The following is a 20,304-nucleotide window of genomic DNA, read 5'->3' as shown; positions in this document are numbered from 1 at the left end:
CCAGTACCAATGGAGTCGGCCTGAATGGCCCAGTGGGTCTCAGGTGGCTGGGGCTTTATAGGGCATTTCCTCTCTGTGTGCTAGTCTTGATAAAAATTACTTAAAGGATACACCTCCTAAATTATTCATTCTTTTTTATTTGACAAAAAAACAACTTTTGCCTTACATATAAGAATTTGAAGATAGGCTAAGAACATATGAATTAAGTATTTTAAAGCCCTGTTTAATTGATTAACACTGTTCCTCAGAGACATTCTTGCTAGTTCCTGTCTAAGAGGATCCTTCACCTAACAGCTTCATTTAATGGAGGGAGCTTAGGCTAAACATGTTTCCCAAACTTTTTAGTAACTTGATCCCTTTCTACACTGGAATTCCCCCAAGCGCCCTTGCAGGAATCACCCGCAATTCCCAGGTGATGACAGTCCAAAAGGCAGGATATTTGTGGCATAAGGAAACTACAGTTTGAACAAATCTCTGGAGTTTAAAAAGGGATATATCCATGCTATAAAATGGGAGCTGTAGACCCGGTATCCTCACACCCTGCTATGGCGTAGTGCCATCTCGTGGACACCAGCGGTTTCCAGCAGAACGCAGAGGAGGCAATGAAGCTGGAAAGGAAGACGAATCGGTCGTTCCAGTAAAGAAACTAAACCCCGTTTCATCTGCTATGTTCCTGATGTAGTAGAGCATTCAAAGCAACCTACAGGCATCTGATTGCTCAATTACCATCGCATATGTTTATCTTTGAGTGCCTTCATGGTCGTGTCAGGCGACATGTATGTGAAATTGGGGTGTGACCGCTCCAGAAAGCTGAAACTTAAAACATGTGAAGATTTGGCCCAAAATCTGAACTTTAATCATAATTAACTCTAAGTAACAAAGTAAAAAAAAAAAAAAGCCTAAAATAACAGAGATCTAAAAGGTTAAGATAGTCCTTCCACACAATTACTATTGTATATTAATATTTGTGCATCATTTTTCATATGTAATGCAGTTAAAAATAATGAATTTACCCACAAACATCTCCGTGAGCTAGGTACCAGAAAAAACTATTAAAAAATTGTTTGTTTTACTTCACAAATTTGGTGGTCTGAGAAAGACAATGTCATTGGGTTTTTTTCTGATGAAGTGATTTCATATTATTTCCAAATGATCCTATTCGACTCCAAAGGCAAGTGAAACAATTTTGATTTATAACTATTTAAAATCACAGACTTTCCTTGGAAAGCTAATCTGTCATGCTCCTGAATTCCCACTTTGTGGGAATGTGAACAGGCATTATTTTGTCTGTTCCATAAGCTTTTAGTTACTGTAGTTCCCAAAATAAATGCATCACTAATCAGCAACTACCAAAACAGCATCCGGTCTGAATCTAAACTTTTGCAATAAAGTAATAAAAAAAATATTATCCAGATTAAGAACTACTTTATTTTCCTTGGTAGATCAAAATCTCCTTCACTGCTTCGGTTAGATTTTTTTTCTGACATAACTGGAAACTCTTTTGCTAAACGAAATATATCTGCCTTTATTAGATTAGGATTTGGCAGCAAACTCTGAAATATTATAGTCTGCCATATCAGATGACACCAGGGCTTAAAACTTTTCACATTCCTTTAGTTACACATTCTAGCAGAGCTCTGCACAAATTCTCAAATCTGAACTTTAAAAAAGCCTCATTTTTGCTTTCTGCCTGATGCCAAATGAACGCAAAGAACTCTGGCTTTTTCTTTTGTTGGAAAACCTCCGTTGTTTTTAGGGTAGACAAAATTAACTTGGCTTACTTCCATCACGGATGTATGGGTTGCAATAAAATTCGCTTTCTTGAGAGAAGGTGCCCACACTCCCCATAAAACGCAGGAAATTTAGGCATTCAAACTAACAATTTTAATGGACTGACACCTAGGCTACCAGTAAAAGACGCCAAAAAAAGAAAAAGGAGAGGATCTAATATTTGCCACCCATAAGCAGTTAGGGGCCTATCCTTATTCGGGATTCTCAGCTCTCTTCTAGAGCTGGTGTCCATGTCCCATCAGCCCCTTCTCATAAAAAATAAGACAGAAGACTCACAGTGTTTCCCAATTTGCAATACTCTGTAACTTAATGGTTAAAGCATTTGCTTTTGTAGGGGAAGGTGCATGTTTGTGTTCCTCCTCTGGATAAACAAAGCCTTGATTTTTGTTCTTCCATGACTGGTGTGAGTTACCTGCTTTTCAGGATACACGATCAATACCACTTTCTCCTCTCCTTCTGCTTCCAGACTAGAGAACAAGAAATTCAAACCCTCTGCTCTAGGAAAGAGCTCTGACTACTGTGTTTTGGAAGGGCACATAGAAAAACTTTACATGTCTTGTTGCTGTACATGTCTTTTGCATAGATGGATCTAGACTCCATTGCCATTAAAAAACAAAGGAAAAAAACCCAAACCAAACCACAAACCCACAGCTCTTCATGTAACATTTCCACAATTTCTTAATCTATCAATATAGGTTAATTTCAAGCTGGTTTGTGGACACTCTTTAAAACGATGTTCTTTAATTTCTGACAAAAATACAGACTCGAGAAGGTTGTTGTCTCTTTTTTCAAATGGAAAGACTTGCTTGTCAGACACAGTTAGATTTTAAAATTCTACTCCAATCTTCAAATATATAGCTGACATTGACAGAATGTTTTATGATGTGATCTCTCTCTCCTACTTCCAGCTAAGATTAATAAAGTCCTCATGTCCCCTTTGGCCTCCAGATCTTATTCCGGGAGGAAATCACACCTTAAAGTAAGTGATCCTGCCAGATACTTCATAGATTCTCATTAACAGTGAAAGTGGCAGGCATGTTCCATCACAGACCTTCCCAAATGCATTGAGGTGAAACAGGAAAAAAAAAATCAGTGTGTTCATCTACACATGTAAGTATCGTCTGCTGTTACGATCAGTATCTTTTCTTTCTAGACAATACACATGTAAGAATTTGGTTTACCCTGAAGTTTTCAGGAGTTTCTTTTTGTATCCTTATTCTTCTATTACTGCAGCCAAATAAATTATTTCATTAAGACCTATATTTTAAAATATCATCCTAATATACATGATGAAGTCCTTTACACAGATAAACTTCTGGGCATTATTATGCTGTACAGTACTATGTACAGTGCATTTCTCCAAAACACACCTAATTCCAGAAGTATTAACATAATTAACATAACATTTTTAAAAAGCAATCTAGTGGGGGCTGGGGGGTGGAAGCCCAAGTGCTTGAAGGACTCTGTTAACCAGTTCTCTTCTGCTTAGGCTGAGCCCAGTGATGGGACTGTATTCAATGCCATGTGTGACTGTCAATATTAAGCACGGTATGACAACGTAGCCATGTGTTCAATCAACTTTTTGCATTACTCTGGGAAGTGATATCAAATCTATCTTTTGTAGGCTTTTTTCGTTTTTCAAACAGTAACATTTCCAGTACATAACTGATTTATTGTTCTATACTGTGAGTTATTATTCTAGATTTCCAAGGGGAAAGGACTGGTATTTTTGCCTTCAGGACTGCTCTAAGAAAACACCTGCATTTAGAATAAGAAATTTTATAGAGCTATGAGATATTGTCCAGGTTACAAGTGGAAATATTAAGAGTTATATCCCATCTGAGGCTGAAATGAATATATTTTAAATTTCTTTTTCGCTCTTGCACACATGGAATAGGTTTAATGTAATTCTCAATGCCTGTAGACTTCTTTAAAGCCTAACTGAGATAAATCTACTGTCAGAAGAAGGAACTGTGTATTCACACAGGAGTAATTACTTTTAGTCTTATTCGACATTTTAGCCTGAAACCTAGTGAGCATTTTCGTTGCCACCATGGAGAATCTGACATAGAGAAAATGCCTCTAATTGTAATCCCATAACCTCTAACTTACTTTTAACTTAACTCCAGCTGTCAGTATGATTACACTAGAAAAAGAACTGCTGGAAGATCAGTTGTGATTGGCACCAGAAAAAAAAACTTCTTTTATTTCTCTTCACTTCATACTAGAGCAGCATAGATGAGATTTGATCAACTAGCCAACTTCAGCAAAAGACGTGGATATCTGATATACTATCAACCAACACTGTTTAGCCTGTTTTCTCAAGCCAAGTTTAATACTCTGTAGCAGCATCCAGCATAATGGCTCAGTCCTGCTCCCATGATAGGACTTTTGTCAGGTAAATGCACCTGATGTCCAAGAGACTGGCTAGAGACTTTTAGCTTCCTACACAACAGAGCCACGTAGCCAGTCCTACACTTCCATGCGCACCTAGAAATCACAGCTGAGCCATATTGCACCTCATTTTCGCCAGGGCAACGTATTTTAGTAAGAGTATTACAAAATATTCTGTAGTTTTACAGAGCTTTACAAAGGATAGGGAAGGATGGTGATGCAGAATAATCACGTCCTCCTAGTGGGGTTGTCCTTATCTAATTTTTCAGATTTGAGATAAGAACACGTTATGGGATTTTGATAGATTTTTACATTATTTAAAATCAATATTCGCAGGTGAGACACGCCTTGTGTTTTAGCAATGTTAAAGGGTAATTCTGCCTAGAGGTCTTCACTGTTTTACAGATTCCACCCACACTTAAATGTCAGATGTTCTTCTGACTAGCTTCTGATCCAGGCAGATACTGCCTTTTTGGTCTAGACCTTTAACGTCTGAAACAAATTATGCTGTTTACATGCTTAAAGCTCCTTCAGACTAACTACAGCAAATATACAACATCCTTCAAGATGATCACAACTGATTTCTTATGATTACTGTGCTGCACAATGTGAAAATAGATATTTCTATAGAAACAAGGTTATTATTTGCTGTGGCTGCGTTTAATCCTGATAGCTTTGGCTAATACACAGGACACGCTGTTATTTTGTCTTTTTCATTCAGACCAGGACTCTTCCTCCTCTGGGTCAGAAGCAAATACAGTTAGGCACTGTCACTCCAATTCTGCCCACAGGTTTCAGAGTCGTCTGCAGTGCAATTTGCAAAATATACCATTTTTTATTACTGAAGCCTATGGATTATTTTTCAGGAACAGTTTCATACAGTGTCCTTTTTTCTGAATGTCATTGACTGAGGTTATTCCTCCTTTGTTACTATTGATTGTCATTGTATGGAAATCTCAGATTCTTAGTCTTTAAAATTTTCTGTTGCATTGCCATGAAAATAGGTCATCCTGTTATTCTTTAGTGCATAATTTATATTCATTATCTTCCTAACTTGCCTGCTTAAATCTGTACTGTACTAACATGTTTTCTGGTTTTATACTTCAATTTATATACCAACAGCATTTTAAAGCCTAAGATTGTTCTATGTAATATCCAATTACAACAGCATTACAGCCAGGAAATGAAGTAAATTACATTGAATAAGCTCAGAATTCCTGTTTGAGCTGCATCCGTGAAACACAATTGTATGCATCTGTCTGTGGCAATGATAGAAAAATATATCTTGTAAATGTTTACAGCTATCATTTTAGTGTCTAAGTTTGATTTCTCTGTTAAGTACCATTGGCTTTCTGTTGCTATTTATACAGGAGTCCTGCTTCACAGAGAATAGAAAGACAGCAAAACCAAGCAGGACACTAAATACATCTCAGGGTTCTGCTGACATCAGAAACCACTCCAGCTTTGCTCGAGAGACTCTTCATGTATTTATAACCCTGTACTTTACAGTTTCCTTCCATTTACTCTATACATAGGTGACCTACCAAATGTATGCATGACAGCCAGTACAGATTCCCTGTGCCAACAGGGAGCTGTCTGATGTTAGGGCCGACACTCCAATCAGGTTTGAAAATGTCCTGGACAAAAACATGTACCATGTAGCAAAACCTACAGGAGCTGCCTGCTAAATACTATCCATAAAAACAGAACCATTGGAAAGTGAAGCTGACAACATAAAAGTAACTTAAGAGTCACTTCAGAGATGAGAAGAACATTTAGGTTTTGCACAAAGTGCTGGTTTTCTTTATCAGCATATTTCTTTGTTAATAATTTCTGCTGAGCCCCAAGGCAGAACATTTTGGGCCATGGACTCAGCCTTTCCTCAAAGCCAGGTGAAGGCATCATTTAAGAGGTTAAATAACATATATTTAATATATATTTTTACATATAACTTATCTTAAAATAAGACTAAAAAGAGATCACGGACATTGAGATGCTGCAGAGCTGCTCCCTGCTCAGGTCATCTTAAGTAATGTTACAGCAGTGGTTACAGTAGCCTTGTTCTCCTCCCAGTCACTCCATGGATGTCCTTTCTCCTCTTTTTTCGTCATTCTGAGTAGTTCCTGCCTTTTTTGAAAGCCATTACCAGCAAGCACAAGTTTAAGTAATGAGACTATTCAAGGTCAATGCATCGGTCCTGACAGCTTTTTGGTAGCACACAGAACATGAGGCAAGACAGAGCACTGTGTGACTAGTGAAACACATATATTGGGTTGTCTGGCTAAGAAGTGATCTGATTAGCCAGGGTTGTTTCTGGCATGCACGTTTGCATGAGCGTGCTCCATCAGCATAATATGTCAATGGTAAAAATCTTCCCTCACTTACATACAAGTAGAATAATTTTCTAATCTTATCCATTAAAAAGTACAGTGTTATTTATATTGAATAAAAGCTTGTTCTTAAATGGGCTTGACAGAACAGTTTCTGTTAACATTCTTCAAAGGTAAGCTAGGGTTTACAGCAAGAATAAATCAAATGCCAATGGACCATTTTGTACTTAGTTAGGAATAATATTTTTCTAGTTTATTCATTATATTAAAACACTGCTTAGTTAAAATAATCCAGCTCCCTTTTAGTTTCAATCAGCCCTCCTTCTTCAAAGCTAGTTTAGTTGTTTTGGATCTTCTACTTGTATCTAGGTGTCTCTTTGAAAGGCACAAAGCTACCCACAAAAAAGAAAGACTAAAGCATTACGGTAACGTGTAGATGGCATCTGGGTGCCAAAATTCTAAAATTCAGGTTCTGTAAATCCTGTGCCAACAAAGGAGCTGCTGGGGCTAATTTTTTTTCTTTTTTGTAAGTCGTGGTTTCTGTACTGTGAAGAATGAAGTAGCGTTTCCTGTAAGTGGGAGTTGGAATGACTGAGCTGACACCACTCTTGATGTGTGCCCTGAAGCAAGTCATCGCTCTCTCTGCCACACTTCCTTCAATCTAAAATGAGCATATTGTAGTACCTTCCTCAAAGCAGGGATGGAAAAATAACCAGTAATATAAACATGTAAAAAAATGTGTGATCCTTAACTATACACTTCTAAAATGAGGAGAGTGACAGGACTGGCACCCTTTTGTATACTGATCTTTTAACTACAATAAAATTAAGAAACTGTCAGAGAAATTACCGGAGCATGAAGATTACTTGTTGTTTCATCCTTCACTAAACATTTGTGAGTTATCAGTTTCTGGATGCAGGTTTATGGGAGAGTGAACAGCTCTTAGGACTGGGTACCCAAAAGTCCTCCAGCTTTGTCAAGAGATTAATTCAGGGGGAGACCAGGAGCCTACTCCACCAGCTGCAGGACTGTATGCAGGCCAACAGGAGCAAGCGCACCATGCGGTACTGCCTCCAAACTGAAATAATTAAGAACCAGTTTATGACTCATCTATGATATGCTGTCTCTTCAGTCTGTGCTTCGTTCATAAACAGATGGACTGTAAATATTCATGAAACAAATTTTTCAAGACCAACTTGTGATCTCATAACCAAACACTAATGCGATAAACCTTTGTGAAAATACAATTGAGACAGATCTCTGGATATAAGAAATATAGAACATAACATAATAAACCCTGACTAGACATTTTTAGAATTATTTTAGAATTTGAAAGGCACTATTAAATGACATAATGGCATTAAATTAACCGGTTTTGCAGTGACATTTGACAATCCTTACTAAATTGTGACCTATTGTACACAGGAGAAGATTTAAAAGATTAGGAGTGCTTGATTTAGAAAAAGATGAAAGAAAATCTTGCCTAAGAAATATAGATAGCATATTTTTACATTTGTTTTTATTCATAAGGCAAGAACAAATGGACATTCATCATTATGACAGACTAACATATGCCTGTAATATTTGTGTTGACCTGTAAATTCAATTCTGTGACCATTATTTTGCCTGGAAAGCTTCTAATTTTCTTTCTTCTTTCCTTTTGCATTTTTCCACTTTGAAGTAAATACACATTGAATGGTGAAGCCTTTCCATTCATCAAGAACACTATTAATGAGAAATATGCCAAAAAATGGCAATGCCAATCATTCAGTTGGGTTCACTCTGGAAAAATAGGCTACCTGCAACACCAGAAAACTGTTTTTCCTTTTTTCCATGTGTTGTGAGAGGGAAGAGCTGAGGTAGGCAATGGATCTCATGACTTGTGGAACTGCTAGAGACCTTTTGACAGAGAACCTAGAACCTGACAGATTTTCCCATGCTGAGGTCTCTGTAACAACTCATCAGCTGAGTACAGGAATAAGGGTGTACTGTAAAACCTGTTAAGCTCTAAGCAGAAACCATGGGCTTTGTAAATATTGAGAACACTCCTGGGAAGTGTTTGGTATGCAGGTGTTTATTAATCTTGCTTTGTTTAGCTAAAAAACTATGGCTGCTTTGAAAAGAAAGTTCTAAATGTGTAAATTCCACAGTTTTACTTGTAACCTTCTCATTGTAGGGGTTTATTGATCAGTCACAGCCCAGGTCATGCTAAAATGCAGAGTCCTGCATTAACAGAAGAATACTGCAGTATTAATGTAGCTCAGACAGTAAGGGTGGAAGCTGGCAGGGGTAAAAAGTAGGATCTACTACAGCCTACTGAAAAAACCTACCACGTTTTGAGTTCTTTTCCCATTTCCAGTAGGAGTTCAGAACAAATCAGAAACACATCCTGTTTATTCCTTGTCATCTAGCTCATGAAGAATAACAAATCATTGGGGGAAAATAGTTTCCTACATATTTAATGGAATAAACAAACCCAAAACAATAAACTGCACACCTCTGGAAAGACTTGTAGCTATTGTAATGTACTAAGAAGCTGAGTCTTTCTGGTTCTGCTAAATGATGCAGTCATAACTGACACATGAAAAATAAAATCCTAGCATTGGCAAATACAGATAAAAGAAAAGAGCCAAGCAGTCCTCTGGTTGTACTCAGAAGGAAGGATAGGACAAAGGCAATGTTATATTCCACAGCCTTTTGAGGGCTGATCAAGCACGTAGCATTAAAATAAACACCCAGCTTTAAGGAAATCTATGTTATGTTCCAACTCAAAATATGCTGAGAGTCACAGCCAGGCAAGAGAGAGTTAGGAGCTGATTGGGTGGTTCTATATCACTCAGCTCTTTATCCTTACAGAGCAAAGTGAATCCATAAGATGTCAGCCAACTCTGTGAAGTGGTAACCATGCAAAAAGCTGCTTGAGTGGGGTCCAGAGGTGAGCTGGATGTTTTCTGCTTGCTCTTCTTTTTTAGTTCATGATATTCCTAGAAGTATATTTTCATTGTGTTCCTTTGCAGGCATCTTATTTTAATTTAAAGTCCCATGGCACCTAGATATAGGACTGTGTTTTAGGTCTGGAGAGTACCTATGCTACCGAATAAAGGAATGCAACTGGGACTAGGTATACATTTATGGTGGCCTTAGTTAAACAAATCAAACAACAAAAAAAACCAAACTTGAAAGTAGAGTCTCTGTAGCAGAACAGGAGATATGAGTTGCATTATATCCACAAAACGCTAACATTCTCATTTTTATAGTAATCATTGCAGCAAGAAAGAAAGGCAATATTCTAACTTTATATGTTATTACTAAACAAAAGGTATCTAGCCGGAGAGACACTGCAAGAGTTTACAACGGCAACCTCAATAGTGGCAATTCTAAACTGAAAATAAACAAAGATCTGAAATGTATAAAAACCTCAAAAGGCAACTGTTGTACCACAGCATGCAATAGTTACTATATGGTTATTTCAATATGTACAAAGTACCTACCATGACAGTATCTTAGACACGCTTCTGAAACTTTCTAGAGTAAAATGTATCTATGTAGATTGAAAAATAAAGTACTTAAAATTTAAGAAAAGCTAGATTTAGGCTGGTGTTATAAATGTCATTCTCTCTTTATGCCTTCCCAACCTATGCACTAACTGAAGCAGGGCACCCCTAGGCAAATAATAGGCTATCACGTAATTGTACGCTGTATCGTAATGTATTCACTCTAGAAGGCAAAATTAAAGACACATTTACTTTCATGGGAAGCAAAAAGCAAGTAATGATGGTGAGGATTTTAGAAGCCTGTATTTGTCAAGAACAGAGAATTAAAAGGCTTTTAGCAAATGGACTTTTTCTGACTGGTAAAAGTATCACATTGATATTCTCCACAGTTACAACACCAGCACTGGTAGCAATAATGGAAGTGATGTTAGGGCTCAAGGCACTGAGGCTCAAATTGCTGTGATCACCAAGGGGAAATGCTACATCTAACTGTAGATTCTCAAACAATCAGCTAGCCTGTTTTAGTGTGATGACCCATCAATAATGAAAACTGAACTTAAATAGGATTTTCTGGAATAGTCTGTATATAAATTCTTAATGTGACTTCTGGAACAAACAGATATTGTCCTCTTTACATTTTGAATTACCTTTTGTAGTGTCTTATGGCATTTAACAAAGAACTTATTTAATAATCAGATGTAATGCCGCACTGCTTCACTTTAGTAGAAACCTAAGCGTGCTGAGATCTAAGAGGAAACTCCCACAAGAGCTTATAGTCACAACTACCTCAGTTGTCTTAGTTTCAGAATGAAAACAAGCTAAAGCTTTTCACTCAGCAGGTTTCTGTTCCTCGTTCTAGTAGGTAATTAATTTAAATATTAATAAATTACCATCAACTTCTATCTTGGTGCTGTTGCTGCAATAACAAATCAATTCTCAGTATTATTCAAAGGGCGCTTTACAGATACATACTTATCACCAAAGGCTGGGAGCATTTCAATTGTACATTTTGGTTCATTTCCAGTGGTAATATTAACTACGCTACTCAATAAATTAAATGGCACAAAATTGGAATTTACCTTCTAAAATATGCAATTCCCATATGCAGCCACTGGATGGACTTACGGAGCCAGTGAATATGTTTTGATTGCAGAGAAGATGCGTGATTAGGTGAGCAACTGAGAGGACCTTTCCCTTCTGGGCAGTAGGAGAACTTTTCTGTAGAAAAGGCACAAGCCTAAAAATCAAGGTACAAGGAGGGATTTTAGCCTCTCCTCTTCAGTGAATCCTTATTTTTCAACACAATTAGTTTAAGAAAAACTAGGCAGTGGAAATGAAAGACAGTGATAAGAAAATTAGTTTGTAGGAGAACATACAAGTCAGTTCCAAATGTGATTATTTGGCATTAAAGTTTTAAGGTAAAAGCACTAAAATTTGTACTAAAAAGAAGCTAGGGTTTTTTTGATAGCTCAGTTTGCAAACAGAAGCAGATCACAGTTATTTAAAGTTCTGCTTAATTTTTAAAACGTACACTACTTTTAAATGCTTATATTCTTAAAGAAGAAATTAGGAAAGCATTTGCTTAAGCCATCTTACTTTTTTCTGAAATAGGAACCATATGAAAGTTCATAGTGAGTGTAAAACAAGCCCTGCATTAAGTAGGAGTACAATCATCCATGAATATAAAAATTTTATTTCCTTTTTTATTACAGCTGGCTGTTGCAATTACTTCTGAGTATTTTGTGTGTATTATATTTAACTATAATACAATCTACTTAATGCACTTTTTTAGACCAGTTACCATTTCAGTATATGCAGCAGTGATAAAATATACACGTGATTCCATACTCCGTGTTCTTCTGTTGCGTAGCTGAAAGAACTAGTAGGCATCAGCTGCAGCAGGAAAACTCAGTAAATTTACCTCAAAGAAAGTCCATGTAAATAGGGTTGCTGTGGGGAGAACTAAGTGAAGTTGGGGAATGAAAGTATATGTGTACAAGCTTAGAAGAAAGAAGAGCTGTTGCATATATCTCTCCATAACTGCTGTTCTAAATCTGTTGGCAGTGACAGTGACTAACTCAGCCCTTTCATTCCCCCTCTGCAGATCTACCCAGTTACAGGATCTAAATGAGGATTGCGTGGTTTTATCATTTTATCTGACTGCCATCACCCTATTCTGTCCCAAACAATTTAGAATTGCACCAAACCTAACTACAGCTGAGGTTACTCTGCATTCCTGAATTTCTTTTGTCTTTGTACTGTGAAGGTCATATGCAGAGTCTGTAGCGAGCGAATGTCCTCTGACTCTAATTGCATGGGATAGTCTTACTGGGTACCTATTATAGCCAGGATGAATGAGATACAGTTAAAAAAAGCATGGGAGTGGGGAAGGAAGGCTGGGTCAGGTTCAGTGCTACTGTCTATTGCTTGCAGTCCTCTTCTGGAACAAAATATGAAAGGAGACTATAGACGTGACTCAGCTAACAACCTCTTCCCCATCCTAATTCATTTCTTAACCATGTACCACAGCAAGTCTATGGATAAAACAACACCTGCAGAAAAATCACTCTGGATCTCACCAATATTTTGCTGCTTTCTACCATATTCTGTAACTTCCTGTTATTTTTTAAAAATGCAAGCAAAGCCTGATACAGGGCCCAAACCAAACTAACTTAGCAGCAACATTTAAAGTTATGCATGCACTTTAACACCATTCCAAGTCAGGAGCTGATATGCATGAATTAATTGCCTGCAATGATCACACAGGCCATGGAATAGGGTGGAATGACACCTCTTGCAATTACAATAATCATGGTGCCCATCACTGGATGTGGCATGCGTGCAACGTGTCTCTGGCGTGCCAGGGCTCCTGAATGCCATATGCTGTCCTGACCTCAGATGGGGGAATACCATCTGGCATAGAAGCCCTGCAGTTGGCACTGCAGACTGCAGGCTCCTCTCTCTCTCCCCGCTTCCCACCCTACCTTTCTGACTATTACAAAAACAGTGATCCTGCAGGAATGAAGTCAGGCTATGAGAATATTGAATGACTGAGTCAGAGACTAGGAATGGGGCTGGCAACTCTAGAGACTGCCTGATGTATATAATTGCCTAAAAGCAAAATTGTAACAAGTCAGGTTCTCCTGTACCTGTGTGATCCCTAGTGAGATCCTCTCCCTCTTCTCCCCACTACATATAGTGTCATGTCACAGGTGTGTGCCCCCCTGCTAAAATCCTCCCAGAAAACATCATACCTCAGCCAAGAATGCTTATCCCTGTGAAGCCCCTGAGCACAACTTGCTATTCTTGGCTTGTTCTGACCTCCTTTAATTTCCTGACCTTGTTCTGGAACTAGGTGTTGGTCTGCTTTTAATCACGCCAGACCAACCAAACAGCAATTTTCTCATACCAGTGCTGATTTAGAAAGCCTTTGCTAAGCTGCTGCACTGGGAATCTTCCACCATACAGAGATTAGGTCATGGTCTTCCTTCCAGGCTAGGTGGCACCACAAGCTGCCAGCTCCAAGAGGGGACAGTAAACTGGGTGGGGCAGCATCCTAATATTACAGGGGGCAATGCAGACAGAGCCTATGGAATTACTAGTACCACTAATCTAACCACCTACATAAGCAAATCAAGTGAATCATCTACCTTACTGGTCTATCAAGCCTCAGACACACATATGATAGTGGATATATAATGGTGGATTGGCTCACACGAATTAGATTTTTAAAGTGCTTCTAGATTATATGTTACAATTCAAGCTACTTAGACACACAGGATCAGTTTGGGAGCGGTCCTCCTTCAGACAGAAAATCTAAGTCATTTATTATTCTAGATGAACCACTGAATATGAAACTGTTTATTCCTATGAATAGGATATTTGTCTAAAGGTCTAAAACCAAAGAATTGCAGGATAATCTCATTATCCTACCACTAGCTCAAACTTTTCAGTCTACTCTAGTTAGGAAATATGAAGTAAGTATCTATAGCTATAATGTTGCTTTTAACTAAAGCTCTGTCAGGCAAGTAGTTGCTAGCTCCACAAACGAGAAAGCTGATCCAAAGCCCTGAATCTTTTCACTCACAGATTTTTTTGGTAAATTGCTTTATTTGCGTTGGAGGCACTACTAAAATCATTCAAGTTAGTAACCAATCTGTTCCTGTTACTGTACACCTGAAAGTGTAATAGCAAATCTGTCCTATTACAGCCAAATGACAAATATCAGAACAAATGTTGCCAAAGACTGCCTGGTTTGTCTGTGTTGAGGCCTGTGGATTCCCACCTGTTCTGTGCAATGCCACTGCGTATATTATGTCGCAGCACAGGCTAAGCACAGCTTGGAACACTGCAAGTGTGGGTGACATATGACATTCAATATGAATTCCCCTCACTTAATTAACATCCTGTACTTTCTTAACACAAAAATTTTAGTAGCATATTCTTAAAATTTAGAAAATTGGCTTAGATTTCTTTTCGGGCATTCATGTATGCCACTCTGAAGAAGTAACAAGATTACAGTACTCACATTGCTCAACCTCGACATTTGAAATGTCTAAACCTCGTGCCAAATTATTTTCTGCATATCCAAAGTGCTTGCATATACTCATGCTGATAGGTATTTCTTATATCCTGACATTTCAGTGTTGATTTCAGATTGGCTTTTTAAAGGCATAAAGACTATCAGTACATGTTTTCAGGTTTTCTGTAATCTATTTCTACTCAATTCAAAGTTTAATTTCTGACACCACACACAAAGCCTTTGCTTGTTGAAAGCGAATATCCATGCAAATATGAAGGCAGAAGGAATTTGAAAGGAAAAATAATAATTTGCAATTCCTGAACAACAGATGAAAAAATTGATAAACCTTCTACCTTGGAGAACACCTGCTTTTATTTATGTATAATCAAATTCCAACAGACTTCGCTCCCCGCTAGCAAATGTGTATCCAGAGCCAACCAATTAAGTTCACAGGCGCACTCAGCAAAGCAAGTCCTGATCCAGAGTTAACCCTACCCGTATTTTGCTAGTCTTTGGTGCTTTAAGATTCCTTGTACTATGTCCCAGCTATCCATGCCTAACTTTGATCCTCACTGCTTTATAATGAGGTATGTCTTTTTATGAATTGGGTCTTTATTTAAACTTAGGAAAATGAGATGTGAAAGTGTGCTGCACAGTGTACTTTTCATTCGGAAATGTGCATCTCACACTGCTTGCTAACGTGCAGACTGCATGCCACAAACCCATCCTCTTTAGACATCCAATCCAACCCTCATGAGGGAATGGATTCCTCCAAAACGAGTGAGGAGAACAATGCAGGGAACTAACTTCATTTACCAATATGCACTGGTATGCACCAATATGCATATTAATTTCATGTACCCATATGCATTTCCCTTATCCGTGATTCAGAGCCTCTGGATGAGCTCAGAGCTAACGGTGACTCTGAAAATCAGAGGAATAGTCTTTATACGTACACTGGAGACGAAGATTGATGGGAATGGATGCCACAATTACATAGGGAAGATGTACGCTCATGTACGTGGTAATTAAAGAGGAATATAGTGGTCTAGCATAAATTACAAAACCCATAGTACTAACAGAACAGAGAAGCGTACTGTGGTCTTTTCATAATATATTGTTCTTGAATTAAGGAGTTCAGTGATTTCTAAATATAGCAGTGTTCTGTAGCAGCACTACTTAGATAAACCGGAGTGGTAATGTTATTTGATCTAAAAATAGAAAAATGCTTCTCCCTAGAAATACCTAAAGACTGTAACTGGTTTCACAGGCAGCTTAAGGCAATCTAAGATTGCAGAGTCATGGAAACCTGCCCTCTCCTCCACCTCTGGCTCTAAGTTTCTTCTCTTCCCTTACCAGGGCACTATGCTGGAAAACACACTGAGCCATCACATAGCCATTCAGTTCCCTGAACAAAGCTACCTTACATCTGGCCAGCTCAGAGAACACTCAAACTCAGTGACAATTTGTACAGAGGTCTTAGGTAGCATTTACGTTAGATATTAATGAGGTGTGAGGGAGTCTGGAATCCAGAGATCCATTTTCACGCTTAAGCTTCTGACAGAGTGGATGCCTGCATGCCTCAAAATGAAATCCAAAACAACTAGCGAGCTGATCAGGAAGCTGCTTGATGCCACTGTCTTCAGATGTACTTGGCTACAGTGGCACAAGAGGGAAACCTCAGTGCAGGGCTGCGGGTGCTCTGGTCCATCTACTTGTTTGTCACCATGCAGAATTTTCAGATGTCAGGACAGATCATTACCCTCTGCTAACATGATCTAGCAGGGGAGAACACCATGGTGCTAACACTCCAATTTACAAAATGGTATTAGTCCTTCCTCAGAGGTGGGAAATTTGGCCTAATTCCTTCCTTGGGCAAATGCAGTTAAAGCAGATCTCTCTGAGGTGTGCTCTGGTCATCAGGCTAACATTTTGCTCTTGGATGAGGGCTGGAGTAAAGTAAATGGTCAGGCACTTGCTGTTCTTGAAGTTGTGCCACTTGAAGAGAAAAGGGAATGTCAGGCTCATTGGGCAAGATAGGAAACATGAGGCTAATCCTTTAATGTAAAAAAGAAACAAAGAAAGAACACATCTTAATGACGTAATGACCAACTGTAGGTATGGGAACCACAGCTGTGTATCTGAATGTAAGGGGAGAAAAAAGATTTAGCTTTCTTACATGTAAGCTGCTAATTATTGTCAACTGAAAACAAAACAAAACAAAAAACCCAACCCAAACCACAGATTTGTCTTTAAAATCTGGTCTTTTCATGCATCCAGATGGAAGCTGCATGTGTCACACATTAATTTACTTCATCAACCCTGCAGTTTCTACTGCAAGGTAGTACTCACACAGAAGCCCCTACTTCCACCTATGCAAAGTTACATGAATAATGCTAAACAATGACAGGTATTTCTAAAATGTACCTTATATGACTGTATTTTCACTCTCAGCCAGAATGCCTCCAGGTCAAGTAGCAGAGATGCATGCTATAGCACCATCTGTCAGACTCTTTGAAAATGTACAGACATTTCACCATTCCTATTTTTGGGTTCTTCTTTCCTGAATTGTACAAGAGTGGTGAGGCTACAAAGCAATTTCTATCTTTCCCCTCCTTTAGGCTGCAACGATGGCCCTTCATTTTTAAGATGCTTCCAATTGTTAATACCAAGGAGCACAAAATATGTATTGCTGTTATAAGGACTGCAAACAAGACTTCTTGAAATCCTGTGTCATGGGCCTTCTGACATCTTTCCACATACAACATGCACAGAACTTTCATCCTCAGCCTTAAAACCAGCTAAAGAAACCTAAAGGCTATTTCAGATTGGACTGTCCTGCTAAACCAGTATCACTGCTGCTATTTACCTAATAGTCTTTTTATGAGTTGCCAGTCAGGTCACCCAAATTCTCTGTTCAAAGAGCAGGAGAATCAGCTACGATGTCCTCACATTTCCACGGGACCTCTCACATCAATGCAGAACATCTCACTCACATGAATTCCCAAGTGCAAATCAACAGAGAGGATACAGAAGAAAAGATAAATTAGCCATAAACACTGCGGATCACCAAATTTGTATTGAAAAGACAACCATAAACTGCCTGTTCTAGTTAAAGACTGCATTCAGTCCAGAGTTTTGTTTCCTTTTGTTTTGGAGAAGGAAGATCAACTGCAATATGTTATTTCTAATCCACTTTCACAGCATAGAGTAAGATGATATTTAAACAGGAAGACAAGGCTATATCAGCTGCTCTTTGAAGCAGTCTGTAAAAAAGGAATTGCAGCTGCCATAATGAGGTAACACCTGTATTCCTGGCTATGAAATGTCTGGAATTCAATCAGATTTGACCTTGCGGGCTGTTTGCAAACATAGGTCAGTTCGCAGATCTCTGCTCTCTGGACAGACCAAGGCAGCATGGCTTGTTCCCCTTTGCAGTTAGAAGAGGAACTGGCTTTCCTTCTAAATAAGTACTAATTAAAGCTTTTCCACCTACCTTCTTAGCAAAAGTAGCATTAATGGACAGCTTGGGACTCTACATTTGGTCACTGATCACAGCCATAAACAGCTACCAAGCCTGATGCAGTTCTGCTGTATTTAATGAGATAATTTGTGTATTTCAGAGTACTACATCTTAAATTTAGGCTTACAGCCAATCCATCAGGACAGAGAACACTCCAAATGTAGCGGCTATGGCTAAAGCGCAAGGCAGGACACTGCAAGTTGTTTGCCGTATCTATGAGACATTTTATAGGTCTAAGTCTGAGAAGGAAACAAAGTCTGCTGAGGGTGGCAGGGTGGCTGGTTGATGGCTGGGAAGGTTGAGAGGGTATTAGCAATCCTGCAGCATCTTAAAACACACGGAAGTGTTTTCTAAAATAATCTGGTTTAGCTGGGCAGGAGGAAGTACAGGGAGCTGTTTTCTTCCGAATCTGCTGCTCTTACAAGGGCCTCATTCTGTTTGTTCTAACTGTGATCTACTTCAGACTAGGGAAAGAAGTAGATATAATCAGCTATATATGGAACTCCTGCAGTTAAGAAATCTGCTGTCTCCTGCAGCACACCTAGAGGCATAGAAAATTCAGCGGAGATGTAAGATTTTATGATCGTATTAGCAAATATTCAAGTACCACTGAAGACGCACATTACGTAAATGGGATAGAAAGGAGCAACCCACAACTGCTTGTATGAGCAGCAGAAGGGAGAAGCACAGGTACAAATTATGACAAACACAGCTATACTGATGCATGGAGGACTGTAGTCTTGTCAGACCAGCAGAAGATTGTTCCCCCTCCCCATCTTAGTTTTTTGCAGAGGGAGAACCAGAACTTATGTACTTGTGATGATATATCTCCAGCTGGGCTTCTTTAAATTAGAAATCTCTCTGATAGCAGAAATAGAACTCCTGATCTTTCACAGGCAAAAAAATTGTGAAATGTTTTTGGACTGACCAGCCTTTTTGTAAAAAATATAAAACGGCTTTTATGAAATTGAAAGCAAAGTATGAAGGGTCCCACAATGAACGTATTTAATTTTAAAACTCTAGTTGTGCTTCATTTTCCGAGTTTAATTATCAAAAACTGCTAGGATCCCACTAGAAGGAACAGAACTTCTTTTTCTTTTAATACTAAATCAAATTTTCTCTTTTAATAATTATTTTCCTTAAAAGAAGAGGCTTTTTTCTCTTCTTCTCATGTGTGCAGCCTTTAATTAGTCTGTTCAGACACAAGCAGTATTAGCTAGACTCTGTCACAATTACCCACATTCGGTAGCTAATTACTCCTTGAATAGTCTTAAGGCTACCAGCAATTTCAGTACAATTGGCAGCCTGGGGCCCCTAGGAGCTGTTCCAGCAACCAAGAATAGCTGGAACGGAGAGGCGGGCCAGCCGTGACCCTTTCTCCTCAGCCACCACCTAACATATCTCCTATGCCAAAGGCAAGAGCAACACAGAAATGAAAATATTCCCAAGTGGTTAAATGTGCTCTCTTTATGGCCTTTTTAAACTAATGGAGTAGCATAAAGGGACTACAGGGAAATGGAAAATAGGACCTTTTAAATGCTAAATCATTGGCAGGACTACTAATGATTTTTCAATTTTGCAATGTTCCATTAAAAAAACAGAACAAAGCACTTAGATGGGATCAGATTCTGACACAAGACTTATTCTAGTGTAATTTTATTCACTGATGCCTCATATTGCAGTAATTTACATTACTGCAATATGAGTGTCAAGTGGGTATGAAATGCTGACTTGATTTAGTAACATTTCATATGTATTTTACACAGGTAGGAATTACTTCACAAGGGACACAGCAGCGTCTGTGATCTCAGTAAAATGATCAGTAAGCTGTATGCTTACGTGACATCAGTGGCAGACTAAAATTAACATAAAAATTTAAATGAGAACTTCAGTTTTAAATACACTGTTAATTCAGATTCTATTCTACAACTCCAAAGAGTGTTGCTCTGGAAATTCAGCAGTGCTGGCTTTGCAAAGAGCAAGGAATTCCTTTTAAAAAACTTCAGAAGGTTATGAGGGATCCCTTCTATGTGTTTCTGTAGCTACATCTTCACTGAAGAATTAGCTCATTACCTCTGCTTTTCCTAATCCCTTCAATTTAGGCCAGTGTTCACACCAAAAAAATGATTAGTCATCCATCAGATTCTCAAAGGGAACTGACTCTTCTTGCAAGGCATGACCATTTACTCTGGTGCAAGAGAAGAGGCGCCGGAACTTGATGTACCCAAGTTTGGAGGAAGAGCAGAATCG

Source organism: Phalacrocorax aristotelis, chromosome 4 (assembly GCF_949628215.1).
Source record: "Phalacrocorax aristotelis chromosome 4, bGulAri2.1, whole genome shotgun sequence".
NCBI lineage: Eukaryota > Metazoa > Chordata > Aves > Suliformes > Phalacrocoracidae > Phalacrocorax > Phalacrocorax aristotelis.
The sequence above is the reverse complement of the archived record's forward strand: the minus strand, read 5'-3'. Positions refer to the sequence as shown.